At 37.4% G+C, this 13399-nt stretch overlaps 1 protein-coding gene across 6 annotated transcripts in view; it reads left to right on the top strand.

Moving 5' to 3' along the window:
• Positions 1-13399, top strand: part of TENM1 (teneurin transmembrane protein 1) — an 829870-nt gene that overhangs the window by 514748 nt on the left and 301723 nt on the right. The window lies entirely within an intron of this gene.

Genomic DNA, 13399 nt, shown 5'->3' with positions numbered 1-13399 from the left:
GCGCGGGTGCGCGGCTCTCCGCGGGGCGCGGCGGCGGGGAAAGGCGGGGCGCTGCCGGGGGCCGGGCTCCGGCTCCGCGCTGGCGCTGCGGGAGCGCCCGGGCCGCTCGCATGAAAAGCCGCATCCCCGGTGCGCTCAGGGGTGAGGTGGCTCCGCCGGGGCAGCGGGACCGCGCTCCCTCCCGGCGGGAGGATGGAGCAGCCTGATTTCTCACCGCTCCTCAGGCATAATCTGCTAAACGTGTGTTCGGTGTATTCTCCTGCCACTGGTTGTGGGATCTGGTAATCTCTTTTAGTCAAGGCGTGTATACAGTCTTTATACTGCTCTGCTGCTTCTAGCTGGCTTTTTTCCCTAAAATACCTTACAGCTGTAGCCCGTGACTGACGGTTTAAGCTTGATGAATGATTAGACCAGTTATGGATATGATTGTGGTACACAGTGAGGAACCTGCCTGTGTACTATTAACTGTGTGCTCTTACCGTGTTGAATGTCAACACGTTTACCTTAGCAGAGCTGGGCTTTACGTGTTTTAATATTGAAATCAATGGCAAGAACTCCCCGCCTCCCCCTTTATTTGGCTTAAATATATGCTACCTTTTTAGGCTGTATAGTAACTGTCTTTGTGATAGTCTTTTATTGATTGCTTTCCCAATATCCAAAGGTTGTAGATACCCATCTTGATTGTGCTGATGCTTCCCTGATAATTAACGAGTCAGATACACTGTACTATGGAAATAAATACCAACTGTCCGTGTGGTGGGGCAAGCATCTCAGACATCTACTGTGTCTCCAAATGGTTTTGCAGTAACAAACCCCCACCACTCCTAGTGCCTGGATTTTAGCTGTTAATTGTGAAGCTTAACGTAAAACAATTTGATATTTAAAGTATGGAATTCCTGGTGTTGTCGAGAGCACTTTGTGAATCACAAATAGCAAGATAAACTGTAGTGTGGGAAGAGCTATACATCAGAAGGTGAGACACAGCCCAATAGCTTGCTTTCTTTCTTGTCCATAGTTTATTTTCAAAGCTTATTTTATACGTGACCCTTAATGCTATGGGCTAATCTCAGAACACTTCTTCACAGACGAAATGCAGTCTTCTTAATAACCTAACTGCTACCCCTATAGATATCCTATTGATATTGCAAATTCATCAGAAGTTGATAATGTAGTTGTATGTAACTTGATAATGTAAGTTGTATGTAGTTGATAATGTAACTGTATGTCTTGGGGATTTTGGCTTGTTGGTTTGTTTTAAGAACCCACATCTCTAAATTGCTGTGGAATTTAGGAACCTCTATGGGTCTTGCCTTTTTTTTTCTTTTTTTGTTACATCACTGTTTTGTTTCAAAGAATGATTAGAAGTTTTCTGAATAACACATATCCAATAGGATTTTTCTCTGAATATCTGATCTTTAAAAAACCCCAAACAATTAAAACCATATAAGACCCCCAGTAAATTAAATTTCAAATACTGAATTAAAAATCCTTTATTTTAAACAGAACAGTTCCTTTCAGTTGCCAAATTTTAAGTATTTAAATGACGCGTATAAAGAGCAAATGAGAAAATTCTTATTAAAAGCAGCTTTTAAGAATGTGGGAATGCAAATTACTACTCTCAACACTTCAAGTAGTCAGATGTGGAAATAAATGAACATATTGTATTGATGGCTTATGTGTAAAAAAGCATTGAAATGTATTCAGAGTTCTATAAAAGCAGTGTCATCTGAGAAAAATTGTAGCAAAGGAAATCTATTACTCATCTGATGCGGCATCATAATTAAAATGGTAGTTTTGAAAACCGAAGGAATTACCCGTTTGGTCACACGTGTGCTTGTAGTCACGTATGGAGGTGTGCAACGTTATGCTCTGCAGTAATGGCTTAGGAATAGGTAAATGTATACTTCCTTCTTTCCATTGAGATAGGAAATTCTGAGGATTGGTGTTGATGTTAAGTGGAGCAGGCAGGACATTTCATGAGGTCTAAATGGTATGTGTTTAATTTTTAAATTATCTTAATCTGAGAGATGTAAGAAGAATAATGCTGCTTAATTTATCACTATCTCAGGGCTTTGAGTATGGGAAAACAGTCCTCTACATTTGGTTAGAAATATTTTTTTGTTCCCATTTTACAGACTGAGAGTCCTGTCTTTGCTTCAGTCACAATGACTGTAGTGGAACTAGATTTTAAAATGATTTAGAGACCAGATATAAATTGGTGATGGAACTCTGTCTGAAATTCATGAGTTTCGGTTTTCTTGTCTGCTGTTTCTTCATCTAGATGCCCGTTGATTATGTTCACAGTTCAGCACAGCTGAGTTAATGATAAATTTCATGAGATCAAACAGACTTAATATAGTTTTGCTTTTTCTCTAAAGGCCCAGTCCTGAGTCTGCTGATTTGAGGTGCAAAATTTTATGCCTTTAAAGTTAGTGAAAAGAGGGTCAAGTCAAACTGTAGTTTGGTAACTGTTGGTGTAAGCAATTTTACACATTGTAGTCACTAATCTGTTTAGCTTCTTTAGTATTTTAAAGCGGTAGATTCTGGAAGTATTGTAATACTTTTGCAGCCTTTATATGAGTTAAGGAAATACAGTGTTTGCTTTGTCACCTTTCCTTTGCTCACCTTTGAAGTTCGGTTATAATCCCAGTGTACAAACTTTGGATTTCCCCAGATTTTTGTGCATCACATACACAAGTTAATGACACCTTATGCTCTAAAACCTGTGCAGAAGTTGCCAATAAATGTCACAATATTAAAACAGTAAGGAGAATTTCATGGAGTCATAGAATAGTTTTGATTGGAAGGGGCCCTTAAAGGTCATCCAGTCCAACTCCCCTGCAATCAGCATGAACATCTTGAAGAGATCAGGTTGCTCAGAGCCCTGTCCAACCTAACCTTGAATGTTTCCATGGATGGGGCATCTACCACCTCTCTGGGTAACCTGTGCCAGTGTCTCATCACCTATACTGTAAAAACTTCTTCCTTATATTTAATCTAAATTGACTCACTTTCAGCTGAAAGCATTACCCCTTATCCTATTTAAGCCATTGTTGTTGATATTGGTGTTTGACTACAGTCCTCTCTAATGAATAAATAAAAATAATTCTTGTCTCACAAATTAGAATGCTTACTGTGCTTGGGGAGACCACATTGAAGCTAAGACTTGTGAACGTTTTGGTTCAGAAAAAAATACTATGTTTAGAAAAAATTTCTGATTTTTATGATGTAAGGTTGTGTGCAATCCTACGAGGACACATGTTAAAGTGATGGTGTTGCTCTCCTATAGAGGTTGATTTAGTCATACACTCTTCTAATACAGAAAAGTTACAATTGGTTAACCAACCTTCTATTCATTACCAGTGCTACATTTCTGTGAGTATGATGCTGGTTTGTAACCGGTATGACTAAATTAAAATCCCTCTAGAGAACAAAAAGCTCTGAATCTAACTTTAGTCTAGGTAGCATGCGGATCTGTAGTCTGTGGTGACAGACAGATCAACCAGCTATCAACTTTTCTGATAGTTCTGCCAGACCAGCACTGCATCATTGAGCACTTTTGCATCGTCCCAGTTTCTCACTGATGCTCACCAAGAGCTCCATCATTGTTTTACTAGGTAGATACTTATTTTAAAAGACTGAGCATTTTGCTGCACTACTGATAAGTGGCATATTCAAAATTTATTGAAATCAGTTAGAGGTAGACTCTCTACCCAGTTAGAGGTAGTCCCTCCCTCACTTGCCATTTTACTAACTTACTTTTTATTGTTTCTTGACCAAGGACACAGCACAGTAATATTTGGCTAAGCACAGAATTATTCTGTAGTACAGCTGTAGCTATAGGTTTTAGACTATGATAGAATTGTCAGTGGTAGCTGCCTCCTTCAAAATGAATATCCAACATGTTGTATCTTACTATTGTTCTCTTTTCCATGAATCAAACAATTAATTAAGAAAGAGACATAAATGTGCTAAGTGTCAGTTGATCTCTATGAATGAAGTAAGAGGGAAATAATGTTAAATGGTAATTCTGTTGGATGGAAAGTAAGATTTTGATGCTGCTTAAGTAAAAAGGAGATATTAGTTACATTCTTATCTTGGCACTTTGATAAGCCTGTTCTTGAGACTCCTCTGTTGCATTTCATGATGAGGAGACTGTGCTTAAATGACCAGATTTCAGTCCTCATCCATCTTTGTCTATGGCTGAAACCAGATAAATATTAATTCCTTAAAAAAAAAATCTTTACTGGTAGGCTTAAAAATCAGTTCGCGTGGATGAACCTAAAGTCTGCCATTGCCATCTAACTTCAAAAAACCTCTTATCTTTTTTATTTGTTGATGTTTAGGTGGTTTCTGCTTATTTGCTTGAAAGCCTTCATACATCTTGAAATTTGATATACTATAGCATGAAAATCTTTGTGTATAAATTATAGCTGTAGTTAGCATTATGCAACACAGTAATGTCACTAGTATTTATACTTGACAGGAGAAGTAATTTAGATGCTTCTCTACTTTTTTTTTAATAGCTTGTGGGTGTTACCTGTTCATTTAATTCACTATATTAAATGCCATTGGTTTTACCTTAATGTACCTTTAATAAATTTAAAAACCTGTTTGAGAATCGAAAAAGCACCAGAAATACAACTTTAGTAGAAATTGAAATATTAATATCAGTGATACAGGGTTAATTGAATGTCAGGAAAAAATACCAGCCAGAGGATGAAAAGTCCTTTACTTGTAACTTCTACATTGAGAGTAATTTCAAGGTGTTTTAAAAGTTGAAATGAGTCCTAAAATGGTGGGGGAAATGCATCCTAAAACTGCAGTTTCTAACTTAACTGTTGCTGTTATATTTGAACACAAAATCTAAAGCAGTTTCTCGAATAATAATGAAACGAGGCATAAAAATTAATCTCCATAAAAAGTCCCTAAGGGGAAAAAAAGATAGATGACTTTGTGAAGAGCATTCTGGTATGCAAGGAGATGAGGTATTTCTCATATTCGTGTTGCTGAGTAATCTTTATTTACTTATATGGAGTATGTTTTGGTACTTCTTTCCCTTATTTTCTCGAGCCAAGGATGTTTGACTCTACTTCCCCTTTCCACAGAATTGGAATTGGGCACATGAGTTGAGTGCTCTTGTTGCCAGTCTAGCTGGATTCTGATTGTGTGTCGGTAAGTAACTGGTATTTTCAAAGTTTCCCTGTTAAAATTCCAGTTAGTCTGAAAAAAAGGAAACTCTTTTCCTTTCAAGCTTTCAGAAGCAGTTCACTTCCTGACAGCCCTAAAGCTTTGTCTCTTCTGTGGCTTGATGTTGAAGGTTCTGTATTGAGCTCAGCTTGTTTCCATTTTCTCTTGAACTGAAGAAGAGTCAAAACTTATTATAACAGATTCATCAGCTGGTAATGAGGATGGGATTTATTTTGGAGAACTGAGATGTTGAAGACTTGTGTATTCTCCTCTGCTGAATATGGAACTTACATGTTGGATTTCTTGAGTTCATTTGATTGGGTATTGGATGGAGCAGCTTCTGGAGTCCTGTTAGGTATTGCCATGTAACCTTTTGTGCTTTCAGGCTTGTAACTGTATCTAGAAATGGCAGATGTATGGAAATTGAGTGATGCTGGTAGTCATCTTGTATATATATATATATACACACATGCTGTTACACTGAATGTAGACCATATGCTCAAATTAATAAAAATAATCAAGATCCAAAAATTAAATAAAAAGCTAATTTTATTTCCTAAGTCTCAGAAGATGATTGCTGGATTGTAGATGTCTATGTTGCTTATGATTTAAAAACCTGTCTTAAGTTTTCCATGTTCAGAACTTTTCACAGACGTACAATTATATTGTATTTTATTATTGCTTGCTACTAAATCATCAAGCCAACACAAACAGGGCCTTTGAAGTGTTGTTCACTCCCATTCTTAATGAGTAACCTTTGACATTTCAGTAAACATCAGCATGTTGGGTGCTAAGTGTACTGTCTACATTGTTACCAGATGGAGACAAGTTTTTATTTTTAAAAGAAATTACTCCAAGTCAAATGCAGGAATGACACAAGAGAAATGTGTATTGCTTGCTCCTTCTCCACATGTGCTTTTGTTTGTAGATAAGTAAAGGGTATGAAATCTTTCTAGTGTGTACCAGTTCTTAAAGAACAAACAGAAGCTGTGAGCAAGTGTTTGCAAGCTCTTATTTAATCGTAACAGTTGTGGTCAGCGTGCAAGGTGTTTACAGGATGAGCCAATGTCTGAGGGTAAGGACCAAGAGCTCAGCTGTGCCAGGAAAGTCCAGCACCTTCATCAGAGCTTGAAAATATGGAACCATTTCTGCGCAACTAATGTGTACGTATGTAACAACAAAGTGATAGTGGGTGAAGCATAAACAATTTAGCACAATTTGATGGTGGATTTCATATCAGAACATGAGAAGCAGTAGTAAATCAAATCATGACTCTTCATATTTTAGTAATGTTTTACCTTATTGATTGGAAATGCAGAGTAAATGAGTCACACATTTTAGGTTAGCAGATCTTTTTCTTTGCTCATCATCTTGCTGATCAATGGTCTGATCTAAAAATAATAAAATATGACTCTGACATCTGTTTGAAATAGATTGCTTAAATACTGTGTTCAGCTTTTTTGTTTTGCTCTGCCTTTTTAACAGTGGGGATTACCACACCTAAGGGATACGTGGAGGGCTGCAGATTAAATCACACATGCGATGTAAATGCATCAAAACATTCTGCAAGCATAAGCACCGTATCCATTAAAAATATTTCACTGGAAGAATATTAAAGATCTGGCATGTACTCCTAAATAAAATAAAGCTATTGAGAGGCAAATATTTTGTATGAAAGGGCATGGTTATAGTACCAGGGTACTCTTAGTAGTTGTCTTTATCTCCAAATAAAACTGAATGTTATCTAGATTTTTGGGGTTTTTTTAAAATTGTATTCTATTTTAGCACTTTTCTACATATGAAAATAAATACACTTTTCCGGAGGAGATCTATCTCTAAAAAGTAACCCAAATTGCCTACATCCTTAAAAGGAAAAACCTCAACCAAGTATCACTCTTCTATTGCATGTTATAATACAGTACAAAAAATCTACTGTCACCCTTTCTCCTCAGAATTTATAAGCTACTTTTAAAATGTCAATGGAAGTAAGAGATGGGAGTAAAAATCTTGGAATGAAATCAAAAGGAAAAGGCTCTTAATGGAGTCCTACTGTTTGGTGTCACTCCACAGAGGGACCTCCACCTGTTTTTTTCGTGTGATAGTATGATACCAGAGAAAAGTTGAGCATTCAAGAGTTTAGGTTGTGCATCCTTTAGGGAAGATCTGGGAAGAAAGGATAGGTGAGAAATAAATTGGAAGGGAAAGAAACCAGCTGCACTCCTAGGCCAAAGCAAAATTGAATATGCTCAAGATGATTTGAAACGTGTAGAACGAGGAGTTGAGGTGAGGTGGAGCAGGAGAACGAAGCTGTGTTTATGGAGCAGTAAAAAGGCCAAGGGTGTTCCCCATTTGCTGCTGTGTTTCAGGTAGCCTGTTGCAGGCACACTCCTGCCACTGATATCTCTTGTTAGCAAAGTGCTTTTGGCAGATCTGAACTATTCTAAATTTGCCTTGACTGATGTAATCAAACACTGAACTTTTTGTTTAAATATTTGTAGTGACGTGTACGTGCGCTTCCCCTACCTCTGAGCTTGTGTTAGACTACAGCGAGGTCCTGTATAATTAACTTCTGGTATATTTTCTGTTTATGTCAAATCTCACAGGAAGATTCATGGCAACAGAGTCAGTAAAAACCTTGACTTCACAACTTTTCTGGAAGTAGCATTAAATCCTGATATCCACTGATAAATCAACAGTACACTGCTCCAGCTTGGAGTTGTGCTTCTCTGTTCTCTTCTTTAGACGGTGTTGCTTTGTCTTGGATTTTCCACTTGCATTTGGATGTCACTATTTTTTGTAGGTTTTAAACCAATTGTTTTGTTCTGAGAAATGCTAAGAAGCTTGAGGATGAAAGGGAAAGTGTAAGGTTTGGGGTTTTTTTTCTTCTTTCATTACTGGATTATCATTAGTATATATGTATGTCTACATCTTTTGTAAGTATTTTGTAAAAAAACCAAGCACCCTTCCTAATTACTTTAGATCTGGGAGGTAGGTAGAAAAATATTTCCAGTTTTCTCCCAAAAAGGAAAGCAGTCTTCTTGGGCTGAAAAGAAAGGGCACTGATGGCTCACCTGTGTGCTCTGTGGTTTAGGTTCTCTTCTGTAGAACACAGCTTGAGATTTCACAGGTCTCTCTGTTGTGTCCCATTTGAGTGAAAACTCAAAGGTATGTTGGACACCTTAATAGCATGGAGGTGTGCCCTGGAGCTGGCTCCCCAGGTCACAGCACCAAGTCTGCCAGAGTTCAAGAAGGGAACAGTTGGGACAGTGTTCTCAGACCCATGGTGTGATCACTGGGGTGTCCTGTGCAGGGCCACAGGTTGGGCTTCAATGATCCTTGTAGGTCTCTTCCAGCTCGGGATATCCTATGATTCTGTGATCCATCTTCACGTTGTCCACTGAGATTGGTGTGATTGGTATGGGGAAACTGTGTTTTGGTGTGTGCACAGGTTTTGTTTGTTTTCAATGAACTGTAACCTGCTGCACAGATTTCTTTTGAAGAGCATGAGAGCAGTGAGGCAGGGCAACAAATCTGTAACCAACTTTCTGCATTATTTTTTGGATAATGTATTAATGGGAACCTTACAAATGACAAAGTTTGAAATAAATTAGAAGTAGAAATGCATTTTTCAAAAATCCCTCCAGTAAATGTTTATCTACTATTAACTGATACGCAGAAACAACTTCAATACTAATTTCCTACACTGAGGATGAGTGAGATCAGTTCAAGGCTATTATGCCCTGAATTTGCAGACAGCTTGTTGTAATTAAGAAATAAAACTCAGAGTTGTTGTTTTGATTTTTCCGTGATGCTTTGCCTGGGGGTCAGAAATATGTTCTTGATGCCTGCTGTCTATAGGCACTAAAAGACTTAAATAGCATTGTGCCTATTAACACAAGTTGTTTGCATTTGTGCAAAAATTCCCCTCCAAAGCTGATTTAGTGTTCCAACATAAAAGGGCTGTGGGATTACAAGGCTGTTAATAGATGAGAAAACGACTATATGTACCATGAAGGTGATTATGACCACAGGAAACTTGTATCAAAATTGTTTTAGGTCATAATGTTATAGTATGGAAACTTTTAAAAGGTTATTTCCTTAAACCGTTGACAAAACTGGTCTTCTGTTACGGTTTCAGCTCCTAAGGACAAAAACTTAAGTATGGTATCTGCTTTCTCTGCCGAATAAAACAGGAGCTCTTCTACTGATAGTTATTCTGGGAGCTGAGCATCTTGTTGCATTTGAGTACAAAGGCACAGTTCATTACTGATGGGAAAACAAACTTTCTCTACCGTAGCAATTCAAATTGAGCTCTCTGCTAAGTAGTGCTCATTAAAATATCTATCATTTACAGGAATTACTATTTTAGCCCTTTTAAATGTTTTAGTGCTTTTTCTTACACTGGATGAGATTTGTATATTTAAAAAAGAAGGGCAGAAAAGGACACTGTTTCAAAAAGATTATTTTCTGGGGAAGCACACAGCTAAAACTGGACAGTAGATGAGCTGTATAGGCCTAAGGGCGAGGATAACAGAATTAGTAGAAATAAAGATTTGTTGTTTCCTGCTTGCTGAAATAACTCATCTGTTTTGGGGAACGTGTAGATGATACTCCCTGAAGTGTAATTTATTATCTTCAATTTCTGAGGATTCCCAGATTATATCCAAATTCACTTTACCCTTCTGGTAGACAGTTAATGGGGAAATAAAGCAGCTCTGTTGTATCTGCTTCTGCTGCTTGGTCTTAGAAGTCTGTGAGATCTGTTCCATTCACCTCTGAAAGTGCATTGCCCTCTTTCCAGTGCAGGACTGTTCTTCCTTCTTGGGTGCCTGTTTCTCCTATCCAGTTCTTCCCTCCTTCCACATACCCATCAGTGATGTTTGGGAAGATCGCTTAGGTCCTCTTAGATGGATAGCCAGCACCGGCAGAGTCAGATACCTCTAAATAGTCAGCTGTCAGATTGTTCTAGAAGAACAAGAACAGTTTCTGAGGCAGGACTGTAAAGTACCAAGTGCCTGTTGCACATTCATATGTAGGAAGCTGTGTCCTGCTTGGGATCTTATGCTTCTATGTTTTCAAAGCAGCAGTATTTACCTAAATCTGTGCTCAGTCCATGGTTTTTCTATTAGATGGAAACTTTCTTTATAAACAGAATTAAAAAAAAAAACCATAAATGCTCTGAAGCAATTTTAAACTCTTGGGTCAACTTGTAAACTTCTCCAAGAAGATTGTTTGGTGGGTGGGGAATTATTTTTAGAACCAGAGGTCTGCAATGCCAAGTATGCATCCAGTTCTGCGTTTTCTGAGTTATGACTAAAGGACTAAAGGTACCCCTTTTAATTCTTTCTCTTGACATTCGCTGAGCAGCTTAGATGAAGTTCTTTGCTATGGACAAGCAGTTTAAAAGTTTTACATGAGTAAGGGGATAGTATGGGGGTCAGATATAGGGTTTTCTACACCAGATCAAAAAAATTGATATTCTAGTTCAGTGTAGTGCTTCTGGACTGCAGTTGTCTAACAGACTCATAAACAAGGAATGTTATTTTGACTTGGATGTTTTTCAGTTGATGGTAGAGATGGTGGCTAGACACAGGAAGGCTCACTTTAGTGTACAGGTGTACACTAGTGTTTTGTTAGTGTACCTCTGATCTGAACAAAGGCATAGTTGTAGAGTGCAATACATATATTTGGAGAATGTGCCTGTAAATAAATGAGCATTCATTCAAATTATGAATCTAAAGATGGATAGCATTAGCTAAAGAATATAACTCTCCTAGAAATGAGTACTTTGTAATGAATGGCATTCAAGATGACAATTGTCTGTTTGAATTCTCGATACTGCGGACTTGCTGGAATTTTATTTCACTGAAAAAAGAAATTAATTAAAATCAGTTCATTCCTCCTTTGCAGTCATATATATGAAACAATTTCAAAGGATATCAGATAAAAATTGTTTCCATAGTAAAAGGTTCTAAGGTGTTTGCAGAATAATGAAAGGAACTTAGCAACGAGTTCTTCTGAATATTTCAAAAAACCTAAACTTGGAGTTTGGTTTTTGCACAACAATTTCACCTATTCTTCAACTTGCTTGATGGAACTGAAGCTATAATTTGCAATGATAAGGTGAATGACTGGGGTTTAAAGCTTTTTTCCTGAATGACTTTTGAAGGTAAGTAAGTCTTATCTGCATAGTTCTTGAGGGAATGGACTTCCGAGCTGTTATTCTTACATATAAAAATGTTGATATATTTTTCAGGTTTGGATAAGAGGGAAAAGTAAGTATTTGTAGCCTTCAGCCATGGACTGGTAGCTTTTCTGGGAGGTGAACTGAGAAACAGCAGGTCTTAATATTACATTTGTTTATTATGCACTGTGGCTCATATTGCTACTCACACTTCTCATATCTGATTTTTTTTAAAAGGCATTTAATTAACTGTCTTTAGAAATATGCAGGAGAACAACTGCTTTGTGTTTTGAGGGTCACTGACACAACTCCCCTAATTTTTCTTCAGCACCTAATACTTTGTGTGCTATGAAGAAAATAGTTCCTGTGCCCAAACTTCAGCTTATGTTACTGTACTTCTTCAGCAGAGGAAGTATCCAACAGGAAATGCTGGTTGTGTATGTGTGCCATCCTCAACAGAATCTGCTGTTGTTTCCCAACTTACTTTTACTGTTCATGAAATCATTCATGTAGTTAACTTTAAAAGGGTGCCTTGTTTATTCCACAGAAATCTAGGAAAGTCTTCAAACATAACTCTTACCGTTTTCATCATGGGCTAACTTTCCTATTAATAGAAAGTTTTCACAGTGGAAGACCAGTGGAGTCTGTAAAACTTCTTTCTTGTTCTTTCTCATATGTAAAGAGGTATCTATATCAGTATTCAAACAGCATATCCAGAGACACTGAATATACTGCTATTAAATAGTGAAAATTAGTGATCATAAAGTGAAACTGTGTGTACTTGGATATACTTAACATGAGTCAAATAGCTGGCATTGGTACTGAATCAAGTGCAGTATTACTGTGAAATGATTGATATGTTGCTTTTATAACAACATAACAGCTGAAGTGATTTTTCAGCATCATTTGGAAATGGATAGAGACTTTATTTTCAGTTGTCATAATATTCCACTTTAGAATAAATGTACCACCCAACAATGATAAATGTAATTTGTATTCTCTTTTTGAATCAGGTTGATAATATTTTTGTATTGCTTGTGCTCTAAGCTCCGTCATAAAACTGAAGTTTTACTTGCCTTATACTTGGCTTTTTAATTTGGGCAATCTTTTGCATTGAGCAGTACAGTTTGCTGGTCACTAGGAATAGTGTGTAAGAGTAGCTAATGCCACATTATACTGGGTGCCTAACTTCTAATAGTATATTTTGTGTTTTATTGAGTTACAGTATTACTAAGAACCATTAGCTGTAAATCCATAAACATTAAATGAAATCTAGAGACTTTAGTTTTGAACTCCCTCTGAAATGTTACCTCTGGTATCCTTCTCAAATGGGGCATAGACAAACCAGCACAAAAGATGGTTAAGATCAACACATCAACAATTTCTTCATTCAATCTACGTTGACAGTTTTTTAATGACACCTTTTTCAGATCTTTCTACACACTTCAAAGAAACCAATACAATTGCTGTTTTGGAATTCAGCTCTTCAACTTGAGCTTGTGAGCAGAGGGCAACTTCATATTTAGGAAAAAAAGCCAAGGTTGTCAAGTCTAGGATGCAGAGAACAGCACTGGAGTTCTTCTGGGTGGCCTGGTCTTCTGGGCAGCCTGGCAGGATGGAAGGCAGCTGCCATGGACAGTGTGTATCTTTAGAGACTGTGCATACACTTCTCCATACCAAATAATCGAGAATTTAGGAATTGTCATTCTCCCCAAGGTCGTATCTGTTTCCTGTGACTTTCTTTTCCCCAGCTGTATTTGTTGTTTAAGTTATAGCGATTCAGTAGTAGATATTTGGATGATGTGGAAGTAAAGAGTTTTTACTTTTCCTGCTCCCAAATCTCCTATTTTGATTTTTAAGTGGAGATCATCTAGTCCATAGTCCATTTTGAGTCTCTCTTTTCAACTCTAAAGGCTGATGTTTTTGCAAAACAGAGTTATTCATATGAGCTTTCATTCCTATTTCCTGATTCCAGTGGGAAGAAAATGTAACATAACAGACTTCTTTTAGGCTGAAAAAAAAAAG

This window comes from Corvus kubaryi, unplaced genomic scaffold (assembly GCF_017639235.1).
Source record: "Corvus kubaryi isolate FWS band 111438036 unplaced genomic scaffold, C.kubaryi_AGA036_p1.0 130, whole genome shotgun sequence".
NCBI classification, from domain to species: Eukaryota; Metazoa; Chordata; class Aves; order Passeriformes; family Corvidae; genus Corvus; species Corvus kubaryi.
The sequence above is the reverse complement of the archived record's forward strand: the minus strand, read 5'-3'. Positions and strand labels throughout refer to the sequence as shown.